The sequence below is a fragment of the Mytilus galloprovincialis genome, chromosome 3, assembly GCF_965363235.1.
Source record: "Mytilus galloprovincialis chromosome 3, xbMytGall1.hap1.1, whole genome shotgun sequence".
NCBI lineage: Eukaryota > Metazoa > Mollusca > Bivalvia > Mytilida > Mytilidae > Mytilus > Mytilus galloprovincialis.
Window position 1 is genome coordinate 47,134,937 of NC_134840.1, and position 15,180 is coordinate 47,150,116.

Sequence of the window (15,180 nt, forward strand, 5' to 3'; positions counted from 1 at the left end):
AAGATATCAGTGTTTTAATGTAAACCCGAGTCATTATTTGTTATTTTACCTTAGATTTCTGTGAAAAAAAGATACATTATTAAATTTTGGAACAGTTCAATTGTAAAAATTCATAGAAGCATATCTTAATTTACTCCAAAAAATATAGAAAATTGTTATTTATAATCTTTTATTTAACACATTTAATAATTTGGTTATGCATGAAAAAGGTTTGAACTTTTCTTTTTTCATTCATTGATTAAAGTAAATTAACATTTCCAATTTTTTTTTCTATTCAAGAAATTATTTTCTTATTATATTAAGTAAAACATTTTGAAGAAAGAGATGAAAAAACACATAAAAAATGGAGCAAAGAATGAAAAAAAAACCATTTAACTTAAACAATTAGTAAATAAGTTAACATATCAAATACTTGCTACCATTCTGTGGTGCCTGAGATCACCCTTTTTTTTTTGTTGGTGCTTGGTGTCTGAGATCATTCCTGGTCTTTGGTAAGGTTGGTGTGTTGTGCCTGAATCATCCCTGGTCTTTGGTAAGGTTGGTGTGTTGTGCCGGAATCATCCCTGGTCTTTGGAAAGGTTGGTGCTTGGTGCCTGAGATCATCCCTGGCTCTTTAGTTTGGTTGGTGCATGGTGCCTGAAAACCTCTCAGGTCTTCGGTTGGGTTGGTGTTCTTTGCCCTAGTTCATGCCTGTTCTTTGTTTTGGTTGGTGCTCGGTGCTGGAGATCATCCCTGGTCTTTGGTTGGATTGGTGCTTGGTGCTCTCAGGTCTTTGGTTGGGTTGTTGCTGTACAATATTCTGTTATCAGTGTAGACAATTTTCTGTCATTTCTTTTGGTTATGTGTTGTCTTGTCTTTTTTCACCACATGGTTTAATATTGGCCCTTTGGTATATTCCTTTTTTGTGTATCTCTAGTTTATCATTGTACCCGACTGTTTGAATTTTTAGGATAATTGTAGAAATGCTATTAGCGATATGCTATTCCTAGATGTTCCAGGACATGAATAACTTCTTGATTACACTGTGTGTGCTGCTTCATTGAAAAAGGGTGAAAGTTAATGTGTCTGGTGTGTTATATTTTGTGAGGTAGGATATTTCTAGTGTTCCTCCAAATTTGTACACCAGTTAATACTTCTGATTGATTTTTTCTGTGTGTTTTATCTCATTGACAAAAATACACAAAAAGACAGAAATAATAAATACTGTATACCTATACATCTTTGTAAGAACTCTGAAATGGATATGAAGAAGAGCGATTAGTAATTTATCACTTCCATCAAAGAAAAGGACATACAGAAATCTATATGCCACTTTTCTTCATCTGTTACAACATAGCCATACTCTGGGTCTATGGATGAGGTTGCATCTACAACAAAAAAAAATGTAAATTATTAGTGTTGGAGAACGTTGGTGTCATTTCCATCAAATGGGTCCATGACTGAAACATCCTCTTGGCTGCATCTGTAAAAAAAAATCTGTAGTGTGTTGGAGAACGTTGGTGTCACTTTCATCAAACGGGCCCTTTAACAAGCTCATGGTAGAGTGATCTTGTTACTATTGTATAGTGCTGCGGAAACTATGCGCTACCCTCCCTGGTCTAGTACAACGGAGTCTATTCAAGGTCTATGACTGTAACATCCCCCTGCTGCAATCTGCAAAATTCAAAATTATAAAATTAAACATCTGTTGGTGAACTCTGAAAAGAAACATAAATACATATACAACATTACACATATATAAGAATAAAATCAATTAAACTTTATTTATTTTCTTTGAGGTAAATTTCAAAATTAAATATATATTTTTTTAAATTAACTTTATTTTTAGTGAAGCTCTTGTTGATCATTATACCGGACTGTTTACTATTAGAGATATTCTATTTCTAGATGTTCAAGGACATGCATACATTCTTGATTACACTGTGTATGCTGCTTCAATGAAAAAAGGTGAAAATAAGATGTTGTGTTTAATTTTGTGAGGTAGGATATTTTTTGTGTTCCAGGGTGTTATGTCTCAAATTACACCAGTTTTAAAATACTTCGGATTGATTTGTTCTGTATGTTTTCTCTCATTGACAAAAACACACAAAAAGACAAAAATAATAAATATTGTATACCTTAACATCTTTGTAAGAACTCTGAAATGGATATAAATAAGAAAGATTAGTAATTTATCACTTTTATACAAAGAAATGGACATACAGAAATCTATATGCCACTTTTCTTCATCTGTTACAACATAGCCATACTCTAGGGTCTATGACTGAGGTTGCATCTAAAACAAAAAAAAATTGTAAATTATTAGTGTTTGAGAACGTTGCATGACTGAAACATCCTCTCGGCTGCATCTGCAAAAAAAATCTGTAGTGTTTTGGAGAACGTTGGTGTCACTTTCATCAAACGGGCCCTTTAACAAGCTCATGGTAGAGTGATCTTGTTACTATTGTATAGTGCTGCGGAAACTATGCGCTACCCTCCCTGGTCTAGTACAACGGAGTCTATTCAAGGTCTATGACTGTAACATCCCCCTGCTGCAATCTGCAAAATTCAAAATTATAAAATTAAACATGTTGGTGAACTCTGAAAAGAAACATAAATACATATACAACATTACACATATATAAGAATAAAATCAATTAAACTTTATTTATTTTCTTTGAGGTAAATTTCAAAATTAAATATATATTTTTTTAAATTAACTTTATTTTTAGTGAAGCTCTTGTTGATCATTATACCGGACTGTTTACTATTAGAGATATTCTATTTCTAGATGTTCAAGGACATGCATACATTCTTGATTACACTGTGTATGCTGCTTCAATGAAAAAAGGTGAAAATAAGATGTTGTGTTTAATTTTGTGAGGTAGGATATTTTTTGTGTTCCAGGGTGTTATGTCTCAAATTACACCAGTTTTAAAATACTTCGGATTGATTTGTTCTGTATGTTTTCTCTCATTGACAAAAACACACAAAAAGACAAAAATAATAAATATTGTATACCTATACATCTTTGTAAGAACTCTGAAATGGATATAAATAAGAAAGATTAGTAATTTATCACTTTTATACAAAGAAATGGACATACAGAAATCTATATGCCACTTTTCTTCATCTGTTACAACATAGCCATACTCTAGGGTCTATGACTGAGGTTGCATCTAAAACAAAAAAAAATTGTAAATTATTAGTGTTTGAGAACGTTGCATGACTGAAACATCCTCTCGGCTGCATCTGCAAAAAAAATCTGTAGTGTTTTGGAGAACGTTGGTGTCACTTTCATCAAACGGGCCCTTTAACAAGCTCATGGTAGAGTGATCTTGTTACTATTGTATAGTGCTGCGGAAACTATGCGCTACCCTCCCTGGTCTAGTACAACGGAGTCTATTCAAGGTCTATGACTGTAACATCCCCCTGCTGCAATCTGCAAAATTCAAAATTATAAAATTAAACATCTGTTGGTGAACTCTGAAATGAAACATAAATAAATATACAACATTACATACGGGCATATAAGAAAAAAATCAATTAAACTTTATTCTATTTTCAAGTAAAATTCAAAATTTGTTGGTTTTTTTTAATTAACTTTTTTTTTACTTTATTTTTCCATGAAATTTAGCATTGTAACTGCTGTAAAAGTACCAAAACTATTGCCATTTGGCTTAGTTAGTCTGTTTCTTATGTTACCTTTTCTGACATGGGACACAGACTTCTTTTTAATTGAGTTTTACTGTGTGAATTGTTTTTTCTATGTTGGCTCCTAGAGGTATAGGTGTGGGTTGAGATCTCTCAAACCTGTTTAACCCACTGTATTTATGCACCTGTCTCTAGTTAGAACCCTCTGGCCTTTGTTAGTCTTGTATGTTTTTTTAGTTTTAGTTCATTTATGTTTTTGAGTTTAGTATGACATCCACTTTTACTGAACTAGTACACATTTTTGTGTAGGGCCTGCTGAAGCCTGCCTCCTGATGCTGAGTTTTCTGGTTGAGTTGAAGAGCCATTAGTGGCCTACGGCTGTTTTCTGCTCTTTGGTTGGGTTGTTGTCTCTGACATTATTTTCAATTTTGTATAAGATTTGTATTTTTTGTTGGAAAAACCAGTCACCAAACCTGTTGTGTGCGGTGGCTCCCTTGTTTCATTTTTTTAGTTTGACATTCTGTTCTTTTTATTATCTGACCAAGCTGAGCAACCTTCTACTACAACGGTACCTATTAAATGTTCCATGCATACAGACCAAAATGAGGTTAAATTATAGTCTTGGAAAAAAATAATAAATTAGCAATGTTTTTAGCTTATTTTTACAAAATTTAACTAAACAGACTGCTACCCGTTAGTTTTCCCGTTTGAATGGTTTTACACTAGTAATTTTGGGGCCCTTTATAGCTTGTTGTTCAGTGTGAGCGAAGGCTCTATGTTGAAGGACGTTCATTGACCTATAATGGTTTACTTTTATAAATTGTTATTTGGATGGAGAGTTCGTCTCATTGGCACTCACACTACATCTTCCTATATCTACTTGCTAATTGAAGGTCATTACTTCATTATTCTACTTTAATTTATGTTAATAAATGCCTCTTAATGTATTTTTTCAAACTTTTAAAAAGTGAATGGAAGCTGACACAAATACACAAGATAATTAAGTAATTTTTTTTTAACAATTTCAAGCTCCTATGTGTATAACACATCAAACCTTAAGCATAGCTTTACAAATTTGATGGTATCTTTAATGTTTTTAGAGTGAAAGTGACAAGCTCCTTGTGAAAAAAACATATTCTAATATTGCACAAACCATAAGCCTTGCTATCATCAGTAAATTTGGTGAAAATATTAAAATCAAATCTTCTTATCATGCAGAAAAAGTTATGCTGCTCTTTGTTCAAACTCATTTATACTCTTCAGAAACTAAAAAAAAATCAGTCAAAGTCAATCAAATGTTTAGCATTGACAATGCATTGAACATTTCAATAGAACTAACATAGTCATAAGGTCTTTATGACTCAAGAGGTCAAAGCCCATGAAACAACCAACAATGACAAAATGCTTTCCATGACCTCAACCAAGTCATCACTAAGGCCATTCAACTTCAATAAACATTTTGTTTGTCTTAGTCAAAGTCAAAGTGCAGTGCTAGTGAAATAGTCTCAACAGAGTAGAAATGAGTAAAAAAAAACTAATATTAAATGTTTTTGAAGATATTTGAACATTTATAAAATGATATTTATTTCAAGATGTAGGACACACATTGGACATTTTAGTGTGCTGATTTGGGTCTCCATGCTGTGGTATTTGTTAGAAGAATGGCATCCTACATCTTAGCCTTGGAATTTATTTTGGAAAATGAAAAAAAAAATCTTTTGTTGATGTAAACATGGCAAAAGGCAATTTAATGTAAACAATTTCTGTATTTCTTTTATCTTAGTTATCAATTATAGATATGAGGGGGGATAGGACCTTTATCGGGACTCCGGGTGTTTTTAAGCTCGGGATGTCGAGATTGACCGTTTCAAGATCCGGGAATTCTTTTTTCGAATTTCGAGATGTTGAGATTTAAATTTATTTAAATTCGGGACCTCAGGATTTCGAGTTTTTAAGCCCAGGATTTCAGGATAAGTTTTCAGAATTCTGATCCATGGGGTCACAGTTATCTCCCATTGATTAAAGGTAAGCTTCATCAAAACAACTCCATTCACTTGTTAAATTTTGAAAAATGACCAGAGCAACTGAATTAATTTTAAGGACCATTGGGGTAGTGGCCATTTTCCTCAATAATAAGAGTGACATTTTTCTCTTACGGGGGAGTCAAGATTTCCAAATATTTTGTAGTTTGTTAATTGCATCTGGCATTTTTTTTAAAAAGATTAACAAATTAGCTTATTCAAAATTTGAAACCCATCAATTTGAAAAGTTTTCTGTATGAAATTTTGTAGTTTGGTTAGCAAAACACAAAAAAGGTGGGCTTTATATAAAAATGTTTCACCCTGCAACATGCTCATGTGCTTAGGTCAGGTATTGGTGTGTATGTAAGTTATTTGTTAGTCTGTTCATTTTATTCACAAATCTTTTACTTTTTGTGCTGACATGAATTGTCATTGATATGGTTATATTTATAAATTCACTGTTTACAATTTTTGATTTTTTTGAAATACTAAGGCTTTACTACCTCAGGCATAGATTACCTTAGCTGTATTTGGCAAAACTTTTAGGTATTTTGGTCCTCAATGCTCTTCAACTTCGTAATTTATTTGGTCTATTTAACTTTTTTAGATTCGAGAGTCAATTTTGTCTTTTGTAGACAAAATGCGTGTCGGCGTATATACTAAATTTAGTCCTGGTATCTATGATGAGTTTATTTAGACTTTGGATGACTTACAAGTTCATGTATTGTATAAACATCAGTCTATAGTTGAAGACCTTTAGATGTCTTTGGTTATTTATTTTCATTGGGTAGCTGCCTTGTTGATTTATACCCTACACCCCCCTTTTTTTTAATAATGATGCATAATATCTAGCCAACAAAAAGAATACTTACCAAGTTTGATTATAGATGAGGTTCTTACCATAATATTTGGTAACCCCAGATATACTTAACAGCTGTCTTACTGTTCACATTGCTTACTCTTCAAGGTCATCAATCTCTCTTCTGCTCTCTGCTCAGTTGTTGGCTCCTCTAAAACATCATTTCTTTTTAATAAATATGAAAGAATGGAACTTAAAACTCTATATTTTTTATCATTCTTTATAAATTTTGGTTGGTTGGCCGGGTCACCGGACACATTTTAAAAACTAGATACCCCAATGATGATTGTGGTCAAGTTTGGTTCAATTTGGCCCAGTATTTTCAGAGGAGAAGATTTTTTGTAAGAATTAACGACCACAGAGGCACAGACTACAGACGACAACGACGGATGCCAAGTGATGAGAAAAGCTTTCTTGGCCCCTTCAGGCTAAAAACTTACCTTATTATAACTTATAATAATAACTTTCATTGATAAAATGTATGTCTGTATAAATGACTTGTATATCAATAGCAACAAAAAGTATATTTTCATACATTTAATTTTTTTTTTAAACTCATTCAAACTTTTGAGTGAAAATGATAAATTTTGTGCAAATTGATTATGTATAAGATGAAGAACAGCAATAAAAGCACTTTTCCTTTCTTTTGTTTGTTTATTTATGCTGTCTATGTACTGACTTTGTGTTCTGGATGGATATTCCTGTGTGCATATTCTTTGTTTACCTATTAAACTGTAGCACTAGGTCTATCAAAGATGAATACCGCTGTATACTTTAATGTCCAAATCATAATAGTAGTCAAATCTGAGAAAAATTTATCAAAAAGAATTTTTAGAGAAATTCATCATCAAAAAACAAATCCAGAAGCTTTTGGTCTCAAACACAAATGAAACATTTATGAATTTTTTTTTTATAGGTATATTTAGTTTAGATCACCACAGAAACTTACAATCTAATTGTTAATATACATATAGTACAACATATTATCAGATATTTAACCTGCTAGTAATCCGGATGGTAAAAAGAAAAATTGATTAAGTTTTGTAATAAACTATTTGACTATACCTGTATTCACTTGGTCTACTGTATCAAGGGAAAATCAACATGTTTGTGAAATGAAGTTGATATACTGTCTTGCTTTCCTAGATGCATCTGACTACCAATTTAGATTTTAGATGACTAGGTTTGTTACTAAGTGTCAAAGTACTGAAAAGAAACATTTAATATTAAAATTATTCCAGAAAATATATTGCAAACAAAAAATATGTGTGTTTACTGTACCCATACCTTCCCTAAAGTTTTGTTGGGAATTTTTTTGATCTAGCAATGTTGCTCCCATAGATTAGACGTTTTCAGTAAGTTTTGCCAACCAGTTCAAAAACTTTACCCAAATTTGATTGGTTAAACTGTTAATTGTTCTCTAGACAGATACATGAATGTGAGCTCTATTCTTCTTGTTATATTTGCCACTGGACATTTTATTTGATGTATTTTCTTAAAAGGACAAATGTTCTTCTTTTTTATATTTTATTTGCCCTGTACCAACGAAATCCGTGAAAATTAGTATGCAACGAATATTAATGAATCTGCAATAACTGTTTAGTGTATATAGAAAGGACAGACCACCTAATAATAAATTGCTTCGCTGAGCAAACAGTTGGGACAAAAATGGACACAATATTAGCACTAATAATTGATACAGGTCTGAATTTGGATTGCAATTAAATATTTGACACATTATAGGTTTGTGAAATAGAATAACTGTAGTCAAAGAACTTGGAATTGAATTTATATTTAATATTTTGCTTTTACTGCTGTTCACTATGCTGTTGCAAATTGATTGGATTAACTCCCTTACACTGCTTTAAAAATGTCTTTATTGTCCATTAACCAGGAAACCCTTGTATTTCCCCTTTTTTGCCCCCAATTCCTAAATGGTTTGAGCCATAACCCCCATAAACAATCCTATCCCTTTGTGGTACGAAAAACTTTTGGTATAATTTCAGACAGACAGACAGTTAGTCAGAAGGCCGGCGACTGGACATTTGTATACTATAATATGTCCCATCAAAATTTTGACTGGAATATAGTCTAAAACTCTTCCAGTTTATAAAATCAATAAGAACAGACAAATCATGTATCCCAGCTCTCAAAAAAGATGGTAACCTCATAACTGCCATCATTGAAAAAGTCATTCATGATCAATTTCAGTCGGATATCACATCAGAACCAAATAACACCATAAAGGACCTAGTGAACATCCAAATATTCCACGCTTAACCATATATCAACACCTGGCAGTATACACAACTTCTGAAAAACAAAAAACCTTACAAAGCCTTTCAAAGCCACCAGCGAACAGTATGTATACTCATTTGATGTCAATGAAATATGCTGTGGATTTATTTTTATTCGTAGTGTAACTGGAGAGCATGTATCGACTCTACGAATTTATATCGTCACCACCAGGATTCGAAACCTGGTCGCCTGCGTGGCAGTCAGTGCGTTAACCCACTTTGTATGCAGAGATTGGCAAAACCACGAATTAAATATCCACGAAAATGTAAGTTTTCCTCAATCCTTGAAAAAAATTGATACCCATGAAAATAAATGAATGCACAGTATTGTTTATATATATAGATCAAAAGAAGAAGAAGTTGAGAATACTGACCTTATGTTTTTATAAAAATTAAATTAAGCTGTCCACCAAATATAAATACAAATTATTTCATAGAACGAATTGACACATTGACAGCATACACTACTCAGTTCAAAATAAATCCAATTCTAACTAACAATAGAATTTCCCTCCAAAATAGACATATGACTTAATTATCCAATGATCATACAGAACAGAGTTTTCATAACACAAACTAGTAAAACCTAGAGAGTTATAACCAATCTTTCAAAACTCACTGAGCCATGACAAAATCCTACAATAAATATAACCACTGATGCATGACTTAAAAACTACTCAATAAATACTTAGAATTAACTGTATCAAACTTTTCAAGTAATACAGTGGAGGATCCAGAAATTTTCATAAGTGGGGCCCACTGACTGACCTAAGAGGGGGCCCGCTCGAGTCACGCTTCAGTGATTCCCTATATAAGCAACCAAGTTTTTTCCCAAAAAGGGGGGGCCCGGGCCCCCTGGGCCCCCCCTAAATCCGCCTCTAATAAATTAAATCAAAATCTAATACAAAAATGAAAATATCAAAAATTGCAAGTTACAACATATACACCATGTAGAGATTGTTAGTTTGTTGTTTGATAAATGTTCAGTGGCAAACATTTCATGCATATTAAGGATGTATTAATCAATCCAATGAAAATCAGACCAACTGCCATTGGAAAAAGGTAGTGCCAATTAATAATCCTTTTGAATATATGTATATATAAACACACCATAGGAAATCTAAGCAGTTAGGTAGGGCCAATACCCTTTAAATTCATTTAATTCACAGGCCTCGACAATAACGCTTGTCCGATTGTCCGGTACCAGAGGTAAAAAAGGTCGGACAAGTAAAAGCTATACCAAGTTTGTCCGATGGGACAAGTAGAATCATTCTGCAGAAAATAAATTTTAATCCAACTTTGATGAACAAAGTATAATTATTAAAAAAAAAGCAAGAAAAGAAGATTTGTTTGACATCTTTCCTTTTTAAACTGAAACTAATTCAAACTTTTTATTTCTCAAGACCCCTCAGACTTGCAATCGATAATTTAAAACTGGTTCTTTGTCAAGTACTTTTAACAGGTAAAAAGCACACTTTTCTCGGAAACCAGTCTTACCGATCCCATTCAACCATGCGCTTTTAAGATAAGGTAACTTTACAAGACAGTTCGTCACCAGCTCGGAAATGATTCGGCTCCAAGTTTAATAGACAGTTGGGCACCGTAGGAGACATATTTCATAGACATGATTAATAGACAGTTTGGCAAAGCAGTAGACATTTCTGGACCAAAACAAATCAGAACCTCTTTTCCTACTTTATTTTGTTGCTTTATAATAATTAATACCAATGTCCATACCCTATTTTTTAAATAAGAATGAGGAAATTATTTACCATAAAAATCATCAAATCATGTTTGATCTTTATGTAGAAAAAACAATACTTGCAATGCAGTGACCTATAGTTGTTAATTTTTGTGTTATTTGGTCTTTTGTCTCATTGACAATTATACCTCATATTCTTTTTATTGATTGCATTTGAATAAACTTTTTTCAACTTAAAAAAAAATAGGATAATAATCCAATGAGTGTACATTTAGAGGCCAATTAGATGGTGCCTCATGTGCAAAGTATGATGAGACTTTAGCATGGATAAAAACTAGAACCTAAGTCCTGTGACACAACTAAATTCAGTTGTTCATGGCTCATATCTTTTAAAAGTATTTCAAAGGATATAAATCAAATTCTGTTCATTTTTTTTAATTCATTTTGTTCCTTGAATCAACTTGAAATGCAAAAAAGGTTCTTATTAAGATTTTTTTTGGACAAGTTACAATTTCATTCGGACAAGTAAGTTTTGGTATGTACTTGTCCTACTGGACAAGTTGAAAAAAAAGTTATTGTAGAGGCCTGATTCACTATTGCAAACTTTATCAATTTAGCCAGAGCCTATAAATTTATTTAAATACACTTTTGCCAAAGTTACCTATTTCGCGATATATAGGTAGGGCCAATTCCACTTTGGAATTCATTTAATTCACTATTGCAGACTTTACCAATTTAGACAGGGCCTATGAATTAATTTAAATACACTTTTGCCAACATTACCAATTTAGGTTAAGGGCCAATTCCCCTTTCGAATCTTACTATGAAGGGAACAAAGTCAAAGTACAATGAAAAATTGTTTCTGATTGACATGCTGATCATCAATATTTTAATGTGAACAAGGAACAGTTAGGGAGCTACCATTTGATTTTTATGGGGGGGCTAGGATGAAAAATTTTGTCCTGCATTTTTTTTTAGTTGTAATCTCTGTCCTGCCTTTTTATTTTTCACTCTATTCGGTCCTGCCTTTTTTTTATTAGTTTATCCTGACTTTTTTTACCTAAATTGTCATCCTGCCTTTTTTTTTTTTGCAAACTGTCTCATCCTGCCTTTTTTTTTCACTCAAAACTCCTGTCCTGCCTATTTTTTTTCAAATTTCATCCTAGCCCCCCCCCCCCCCCCCCCCATAAAAATCAAATGGTAGCTCCCTTATAAAATAAATTTATTATAGAATATTTATGTAAATTCAATGTTCTGGCCACTATCCCTAGAACCCCCTCAAAAAAAAAATTTAATTCCTTCAATATATCCTGTTTCATTACATTATTTAAACAATGTTTTTACCAATTGAGTGTCAAAACAAAACTCCCTATTTACATCAACAACACTCATTTGTACAACCCCCCTTTTTTAATCAAACGAACCTGAAATTCAAAAGACTTATAATCATTTACTAGTAGATATTTGTATAAAGGAACTACAATATTAACCCACAACAAAGGCTTTCTGGGTATCAACCTAAGTTTAGCACGTGTTATGGTGTACCACATCCTGTTACTGTGTATGTTTTCGGGTGCTGGGGATGAATTGATGCAGGGGAATGAAACAAAGCCTCTTCCTTAGTTTTTATTTATATGGTACTGCATGGTATATGGTTTTATGCAGATTGAATAAAACTGCAGTCTGGGACGGATCCAGTCATTTTTAAAAGGGTGTCCCAACCCAGGCTAAAGGGGGTCCAACTATATGTCCCCATTCAAATGCATTGATCGTAAAAAAAAAAAGGGTTGTCTATCCACAGGCACTGTCTCCGAAAAAAACCCAGTGCCTGTGGGTTCATCCCCCGGGACCCCCTCTGAATCCGCCACTGAGTATGATTGATTGATTCTTGGTGTTTTAACATCAATTTTAAGCGCCACTTTTGGGCTTAATGTGGCCGCCAGCTTTCATTGGTTGAGGAAGATGGAGTGGGGGCACAGGTACTCGTCTCAGAATTGTTTTTTCTATTAATAACTAGTGGCCTTGCTACATCTTTTAGGGTTTGAAAACAATCTGTTCTTTTTGAGTTTACCTTATGTTCCTCTTGTTTTTTTGGTATTGATACCCAAGTCAAACATTTGAAGATTCTTATTGTCTGGGTTCAGGGGCGGATGCAGGAATTTTCGAAAGGGGGGGTGCTAACCCAGGACACCCAGGGCAAAGGGGGGGTGCAAAACATATGTCCCGATACAAATGCATTGATCGGCAAAAATAAAGGGGGGTGCGCACCCCCGGAACCCCCCCCCCCCCCACCCCCCTGGATCCGCCACTGGGGTTGCCTGGATCCGCCACTGGGGTTGCTGTAATAATTACCGAAGCAGAAAGCATTTTTAACTTATTCAGAGTACAATAATTATAACAAATTTTTGTATGACCCTGAAGGCCAGGTGTCAATGTCTATAATGCAAGCCTTAGGGTCTAGATAAGGAATGGGGATTTTTATGATTTATTCAACTTTGAAAAATAGAGGTTCTGAAGAACTTGTGTTGCTCACATAGACCTATTTGCAGTTTCAACAATGGCAACTCTCGGCAATGTTGAATAATTCTCTAGTTTTATTGTTAGGCCTGCAACTTTTGTAGCAGAAATCTCGACATAGGGATTTATGATCCAGCAGCAGCGGCGGCGGCGTTAACTAACTTCTTAAAAGCTTTATATTTTAGAAGGTTGAAGACCTGGATGCTTCATAGAATGAAATTCAAAACAGTGTGGCTGTGGCCATTGATTGACACATTAAATTCATTCATTGACTGGGACAATTTAGGTGAACGTTTGTATGTAACGACCACTGCTTACTATGTACTTTTTAAAGACACTTAAACTATGGGGTCACCAAAGGTTCTCAACACCTTAATAAAGTAATTCGAAAAAATTATCAGAAATAACACGATGTTTTGATTTATATCAATTATATAAATCAAAATATAAAGGTAATTCCTGATTAATTTTTCGAATTAATTATAATTAAAGGCGTGAAGAAACCTTTGGTAACCCTACAGTTTAAATGTCTATCGTAGGTACGTCGTGAACAGTGGTCGTTACAGACAAATGTTCACGTAAATTGTCTCAGTCAATGGATGAATTTAATGTGTCAATCAATGGCCACAGCCACACTGTTTTGAATTTCATTCTACTTTCATATTATATAGATGCCTTATGTTACGAAAATTCCTTCTGTCACATGTCCATTGTTTTTGGCATCTTTTTTCATGGTTCATTGACTACTTGAAGAAAAGTTAACATTTTTTGTAATGTTAGTTTCTCTCTTATTATGAGAAATAGGATAACTATATTTGGTGTGTGCATATTTTCCTAGGTCCTTGTGCCCATAAGACAGTTTTCACTTGACCTCGATCTCATTTTATGGATCAGTGAACAAGGTTAAGTTTTGGTGGTCAAGTCCATATATCAGATTATCTGAGTCAGATACTTTAAGCAAAAGATCTATTATATTAATTTGTTGTATGAAAGATTGTAAGGTGTATATGTCTAACTGGGAGACATCATCTGACCTTGACCTCATTTTCATGGTTCAGTGGTTATATTACGTTTTTGTGTTTTGGTATGTTTGTCTTATACTGTATGCAATAGGTCTACTGTATTTGGTGTATGGAATGATTGTGAGGTGTACATGTCCAACTGGCATTGTCTTCTGACCTTGACCTCATTTTCATGGTTCAGTGGTCTAAGTTTTAAAATTTTTGAGGTTTGGTTTTTTTTCTTAACTACTAGTATATGCAAAAGGTCAACTATATTTGGTAAATGGAAATATTTAATGATGAAAATGTCTTGTCTTGCAGGTTTCATTTGACCTTGACCTCATTTTCATGGTTCATTGCTCAGTGTTCAGTTTTTGTGTCTCGGTTTGTTCTTCTTAAACTATAAGAAATAGGTCAACTATGTTTGTTGAATTGAAGGATTGTAAGCTGTACACATCTTCCTGCTATGGTTCATTTGACCTTGACTCTTTTTCATGGTTCATTGGTGACAGTCAAAGTTTTTTTTGTGGTTAAGTCCGTTTCTTAGAAGCTAGAAGCATGATAAGCTATAGGTCAACCATATTTAGTGTATTGAATGATTGTTAGGTGAATATGTATTTCTCGTTAGATTTATATGATCTTGCCTTAATTTTCTTGAATCATATTAAGTTTATGTGATAGTAAAACTATCAACATAATATCAATGGTAGGTAAAGAAGGTGAGCCATTTCAGCGTGTGCACTCTTTGTTTATTTTGTATTGCTGATATTATTATTTGTGTAAACAGTAATTTCTCTCCATTTTCTATAGTTTTAGACAAAAATGTTCATTCAAGGGCAGTTACTCTAATAAGAAGTGGACTGACAATTTTAGCTGTGTTGACATATTTATTGATTGTGTCTTGCTGATCAAAAACCTGTAAAAAGTGACACAGTGGCGAATCCAGAGGGGCCGGGGGTGTTCTGGGAATTAGAACCCCCCTTTTTTTGGATGATCAATGCATTTGAATGGGGATGAATAGTTGGCAACACTACTCTTTAAATTGGCTGGATCCGCCCCTCAGGCAGCTGACAATTTTGACTAAATTCAAATGAGACAACTATCCACCAGAATTCAAAAAATACCTGTAAGGAATTTTACGTCAGGGAAA

The 15,180-nt window shown here is 33.6% G+C and overlaps 1 long non-coding RNA gene across 2 annotated transcripts; it reads right to left on the reverse strand.

Annotated features, from left to right (window-relative positions):
• Positions 1 to 2,711: 2,711 nt before the first annotated feature.
• On the reverse strand, positions 2,712 to 9,304 carry LOC143068146 (uncharacterized). Of its 2 annotated transcripts, none has more exons than XR_012976122.1 (4): positions 9,185 to 9,304; positions 7,579 to 7,719; positions 6,527 to 6,664; positions 2,712 to 3,021 (listed from the first exon to the last, which is right to left on the reverse strand). It is a non-coding gene; the product is annotated as an uncharacterized LOC143068146 (long non-coding RNA). The 2 variants fall into 2 exon arrangements; XR_012976121.1 differs by having other exon boundaries at positions 2,712 to 3,421.
• Between the last annotated feature and the right edge of the window lie 5,876 nt (positions 9,305 to 15,180).